Source organism: Arachis hypogaea, chromosome 1 (assembly GCF_003086295.3).
Source record: "Arachis hypogaea cultivar Tifrunner chromosome 1, arahy.Tifrunner.gnm2.J5K5, whole genome shotgun sequence".
Classification (NCBI taxonomy): domain Eukaryota; kingdom Viridiplantae; phylum Streptophyta; class Magnoliopsida; order Fabales; family Fabaceae; genus Arachis; species Arachis hypogaea.
In genome coordinates, this window is record NC_092036.1 from 48,788,587 (window position 1) to 48,794,918 (window position 6,332).

The window sequence follows — 6,332 nt, forward strand, 5'->3', positions numbered from 1 at the left end:
CCTCAATTAGTTTCTCTAATGCAACAGAATTGCAAGTTCCATGGACTTCCATTAGAAGATCCTCATCAGTTTTTAGCTGAATTCTTGCAAATCTGTGACACTGTCAAGACTAATGGGGTTGACCCTGAGGTCTACAGACTTATGCTATTCCCTTTTGCTGTAAGAGACAGAGCTAGGACATGGTTGGACTCACAACCTAAAGAAAGCCTGGACTCTTGGGAAAAGCTAGTCAATGCCTTCTTGGCAAAGTTCTTTCCACCTCAAAAATTGAGTAAGCTTAGAGTGGAAGTCCAAACCTTCAGACAGAAGGAAGGAGAATCCCTCTATGAAGCTTGGGAAAGATACAAACAATTAATCAGAAAGTGCCCTTTTGATATGCTTTCTGAATGGAGCATCATAGGTATTTTCTATGATGGTCTCTCTGAACTATCCAAGATGTCTTTGGATAGCTCTGCTGGAGGATCTCTTCATTTGAAGAAGACGCCTACAGAAGCTCAAGAGCTGATTGAAATGGTTGCAAATAACCAATTCATGTACACTTCTAAAAGGAATCCTGTGAACAATGGGATCAATCAGAAGAAAGGAGTTCTTGAGATTGACACTCTGAATGCCATACTGGCTCAGAATAAAATATTGACTCAACAAGTCAATATGATTTCTCAAAGTCTGTCTGGAATGCAAAATGCACCAAGCAGTACTAAGGAAGCTTCATCTGAAGAAGAAGCTTATGATCCTGAGAACCCTTCAATAGAAGAGGTGAATTACATGGGAGAATCCTATGGAAACACCTATAATCCTTCATGGAGAAATCATCCAAATTTCTCATGGAAAGATCAACAAAGACCTCAACAAGGTTTCAACAATAATAATGGTGGAAGAAACAGGTTTGGCAATAGCAAGCCTTTTCCATCATCTTCTCAGCAACAGACAGAGAGTTCTAAGCAGAATACCTCTGACTTAGCAACCATGGTCTCTGATCTAATCAAAACCACTCAAAGTTTCATGACTGAAACAAGGTCCTCCATTAGAAACTTGGAGGCACAAGTGGGACAGCTGAGCAAGAAAATTACTGAACTCCCTCCTAGTACTCTTCCAAGCAATACAGAAGAAAATCCAAAAGGAGAGTGCAAGGCCATCAACATGGCCGAATTTTGGGAGGAAGAAGAGGCAGTGAACGCCACTGAGGAAGACCTCAATGGACGTCCACTGGCCTCCAATGAGTTCCCCGATGAGGAACCATGGGAATCTGAGGCTCAAAATGAGACTATAGAGATTCCCTTGGACTTACTTCTGCCATTCATGAGCTCTGATGAGTATTCTTCCTCTGAAGAGGATGAGTATGTCACTGAAGAGCAAGTTGCTAAATACCTTGGAGCAATCATGAAGCTAAATGACAAGTTATTTGGAAATGAGACTTGGGAGGATGAACCCCTTTGCTCACCAAAGAACTGGATGACTTGTCTAGGCAGAAACTGCCTCAAAAGAGACAGGATCCTGGGAAATTTTCAATACCTTGTACCATAGGCACCATGACCTTCAAGAAGCCCTTGTGTGACTTTGGGTCAAGTGTAAACCTCATGCCTCTCTCTGTAATGGAGAAGTTAGGAATCTTTGAGGTGCAAGCTGCAAAAATCTCACTAGAGATGGCAGACAACTCAAGAAAACAGGCTTATGGACTTGTAGAGGATGTTCTGGTAAAAGTTGAAGACTATTACATCCCTACTGATTTCATAGTCCTAGAGACTGGGAAGTGCATGGATGAATCCATCATCCTTGGCAGACCCTTCCTAGCCACAGCAAAGGCTGTGATTGATTTTGATAGAGGAGAGTTGATCATTCAAGTGAATGAAGAATCCTTTGTGTTTGAGGCTCAAGGATATCCCTCTGTCACCATGGAGAGGAAGCATGAAGAGCTTCTCTCAAAACAGAGCCAAACAGAGCCCCCACAGTCAAACTCTAAGTTTGGTGTTGGGAGGCCACAACCAAACTCTAAGTTTGGTGTTGAACCCCCACATTCAAACTCTAAGTTTGGTGTTGGGAAGTTCCAACATGGCTCTGAGCATTTCTGAGGCTCCATGAGAGCCCTCTGTCAAGCTACTGACATTAAAGAAACGCTTGTTGGGAGGCAACCCAATGTTATATTTTGACTATTTTCCTTTGTTATTTTATGTTTTTTGTAGGTTGATGATCATGAGAAGTCACAAAATCAATGAAAAAAAGCAAAAACAGAATGAAAAACAGGAAGAAAAATAGCACACCCTGGAGGAAGAACTTACTGGCGTTTAAACGCCAGTAAGGCTAGCTGTTGGGCGTTTAACGCCCAGTCTGGCACCATTTTGGGCATTTAACGCCAGAAAGGGGCACCAGACTGGCTTTAAATGCCAGAAAAGGGCAAGAAGCTGGCGTTAAACGCCAGAAATGGGCACCAGCCCGGCGTTTAACGCCAGAAATGGCTAAAAACATATTTTTTCTTGTCATTTGGTGCAGGGATGACTTTTCCTTGACACCTCAGGATCTGTGGACCCCACGGGATCCCTACCTACCCCACCACTCTCTCTCTTCTTCACCCATTCACCAATCACCTCAACACCTCTTCCCCAAAAAAACCTTCACCTATCAAACCCCATCTTTCTCTTCACCACTCACATCCATCCTTCATAAAACCCCACCTACCTCACCATTCAAATTCAAACCACTTTCCCTCCCACACCCACCCTTTGGCCGAACACAAAGCCATTCCCTTCTTCCTCATTTCTTCTTCTTCTACTCTCTTCTTTCTTCTTTTGCTCGAGGACGAGCAAACCTTTTAAGTTTGGTGTGGTAAAAGCATTGCTTTTTGTTTTTCCATAACCATTTATGGCATCCAAGGCCGGAGAAACCTCTAGAAAGAGGAAAGGGAAGGCAAACGCCTCTACCTCCGAGTCATGGGAGATGGAGAGATTCATCTCAAGGGTGCATCAAGACCACTTCTATGAAGTTGTGGCCTTGAAGAAGGTGATCCCCGAGATCCCTTTCAAACTCAAAAAAAGGGTCAACTTTGATCAAAGGTTGGACCAAGTCCTCATAAACATTTGTGAAGAGGGCGCTCAATGGAAGAGAAACTCAAGAGGGAAGCCGGTTCAACTGAGAAGGCATGACCTCAAGCCCATCACTAAGAAAAGGATGGAGCAAGCATGAGGAAATTCCTCCTCATAAGATCCCTGAGATACCTCAAGGGATGCACTTTCCTCCACAAAACTATTGGGAGCAACTAAACACCTCCCTAGGAAAATTGAGTTCCAACATGGGACAACTAAGGGTGGAGCATCAAGAACACTCCATCATCCTTCATGAAATTAGAGAAGATCAAAGAATCATGAAAGAGGAGCAACAAAGACAAGGAAGAGACATTGAGGAGCTCAAGCACTCCATAGGATCTTCAAGAGGAAGAAAGAGCCGCCATCACTAAGGTGGACCCGTTCCTTAATTTTCTTGTTCTTTATTTTCCTGTTTTTCGAATTTTAGTGCTTATGTTTATCTATGTTTGTGTCTTGTGATCATTAGTGTCTTAGTGTCTATGCCTTAAAGTTATGAATGTCCTATGAATCCATCACCTTTCTTGAATAAAAAATGTTCTTAGTTGAAAAAGAGAAGAATTGCATGAATTTTAAATTTTATAACAGTTTAATTATTTTGATGTGGTGGCAATATTTTTGTTTTCTGAATGTATGCTTAAACAGTGCATATGTCTTTTGAATTTGTGGTTCATGAATGTTGGCTCTTGAAAGAATGATGAAAAAAGAGACATGTTACTGAGGATCTGAAAAATCATAAAAATGATTCTTGAAGCAAGAAAAAGCAATGAATTCAAAAAAAAAATATTTTCGAAAAAAAAAGGGGAGAGAAAATGAAAAAGAAAGAAAAAGAAAGAAATAAAGTTGTGATCCAAGGCGATAAGAGTGTGCTTAAGAACCCTGGACACCTCTAATTGGGGACTCTAGCAAAGCTGAGTCACAATCTGAAAAGGTTCACCCAATTATGTGTCTGTGGCATGTATGTATCCGGTGGTAATACTGGAAGACAGAGTGCTTTGGGCTACGGCCAAGACTCAATAAGTAGCTATGTTCAAGAATCATCATACTTTACTAGGAGAATCAATAACACTATCTGGATTCTGAGTTCCTAAAGAAGCCAATCATTCTGAATTTCAAAGGATAGAGTGGGATGCCAAAACTATTCAGAGGCAAAAAGCTAAAAGCCCCGCTCATCTAATTAATACTGATCTTCATAGATGTTTTTGGAATTCATTGCATATTCTCTTCTTTTTATCTTATTTGATTTTCAGTTGCTTGAGGACAAGCAACAATTTAAGTTTGGTGTTGTGATGAGCGGATAATTTGTACGCTTTTTGGCATTGTTTTTAGTATGTTTTTAGTATGATCTAGTTAGTTTTTAGTACATTTTTATTAGTTTTTAGTTAAAATTCACTTTTCTGGACTTTACTATGAGTTTGTGTGTTTTTCTGTGATTTCAGGTATTTTCTGGCTGAAATTGAGGGACCTGAGCAAAAATCTGATTCAGAGACTAAAAAGGACTGCAGATGCTGTTGGATTCTGACTTCCCTGCACTCGAAGTGGATTTTCTGGAGCTACAGAAGCCCAATTGGCGCGCTCTCAACGGCGTTGGAAAGTAGACATCCTGGGCTTTCCAGCAATATATGATAGTCCATACTTTGCCCAAGATTTGATGGCCCAAACCGGCGTTCAAAGTCACCCCCAGGAATTCCAGCGTTAAACGCCGGAACTGGTACAAGAATGGGAGTTAAACGCCCAAACTGGCACCAAAGCTGGCGTTTAACTCCAAGAGGAGTCTCTACACGAAAATGCTTCAATGCTCAGTCCAAGCACACACCAAGTGGGCCCGGAAGTGGATTTTTATGTCATTTACTCATCTCTGTACACCCTAGGCTACTAGTTCTCTATAAGTAGGACCTTTTACTATTGTATTGAGATATCTGGGTAGTTATCTTTGTTTTGATGCTATCTTAGATCATTGGGAGGCTGGCCATTCGGCCATGCCTAGACCTTGTTCTTATGTATTTTCAACGGTGGAGTTTCTACATACCATAGATTAAGGTGTGGAGCTCTGCTGTACCTCGAGTATTAATGCAATTACTATTGTTCTTCTATTCAATTCCGCTTGTTCTTGTTCTAAGATATCACTTGTTCTTCAACTTGATGAATGTGATGATCCGTGACACTCATCATCATTCTCACCTATGAACGTGTGACTGACAACCACCTCCGTTCTACCTTCGATTGGGTGAATATCTCTTGGATTCCTGATACACGATGCATGGTTGATCGCCTGACAACCGAGTGCTCGCCTGACAAACGAGCCAGCCATTCCGTGAGATCAGAGTCTTCGTGGTATAGGCTAGAACTGATGGCGGCATTCAAGAGAATCCGGAAGGTCTAACCTTGTCTGTGGTATTCTGAGTAGGATTCAATGACTGAATGACTGTGACGTGCTTCAAACTCCTGAGGGCGGGGCGTTAGTGACAGACGCAAAAGAATCACTGGATTCTATTCCAGCCTGATCGAGAACCGACAGATGGATAGCCGTGCCGTGACAGGGTGCGTTGAACATTTCCACTGAGAGGATGGGAGGTAGCCACTGACAACGGTGAAACCCTTGCATAAGCTTGCCATGGAAAGGAGGAAGAAGGATTGGATGAAGACAGTAGGAAAGCAGAGAGACGGAAGGGAAGGCATCTTCATACGCTTATCTGAAATTCCTACCAATGAATTACATAAGTATCTCTATCTTTATCTTTATGTTTTATGCGTTTATCACCATACCCATTTGAGTTTGCCTGACTAAGATTTACAAGGTGACCATAGCTTGCTTCATACCAACAATCTCTGTGGGATCGACCCTTACTCGCGTAAGGTTTATTACTTGGACGACCCAGTACACTTGCTGATTAGTTGTGCGAAGTTGTGTTTATGCCATGGTATTGAACACCAAGTTTTTGGATTCATTACCGGGGATTATTTGATTTATGAAAAGTATTGATCACAATTTCGCGCTATCAGAATCCAAAACTACAAAGTTGAATCTAGGATCTATTGAGAATTGAGCAATTACAAGCACTAATTGAGATTAGAGAAGAAGATCTATAACATGAACAAAGTAAATTGAGAATTGCAATAGATCTCACCAAAGAGTGATTGAGAATTCAGAAATGGAAGAAGATGAACCCTAATGAGAGCTTGGAATCTCTCTCTACCCCCCAAGAGTGTAACTACCAATAGCAAAAAATCTAGAACAATCTAAAAATGAGCAAAAAG

General features: G+C 41.5%; 1 non-coding gene across 1 annotated transcript; it reads right to left on the minus strand.

Annotated features, from left to right (window-relative positions):
• Positions 1-273: 273 nt before the first annotated feature.
• Positions 274-381, minus strand: LOC112715214 (small nucleolar RNA R71). The gene has a single exon (XR_003159542.1). It is a non-coding gene; the product is annotated as a small nucleolar RNA R71 (small nucleolar RNA).
• Positions 382-6,332: the final 5,951 nt, after the last annotated feature.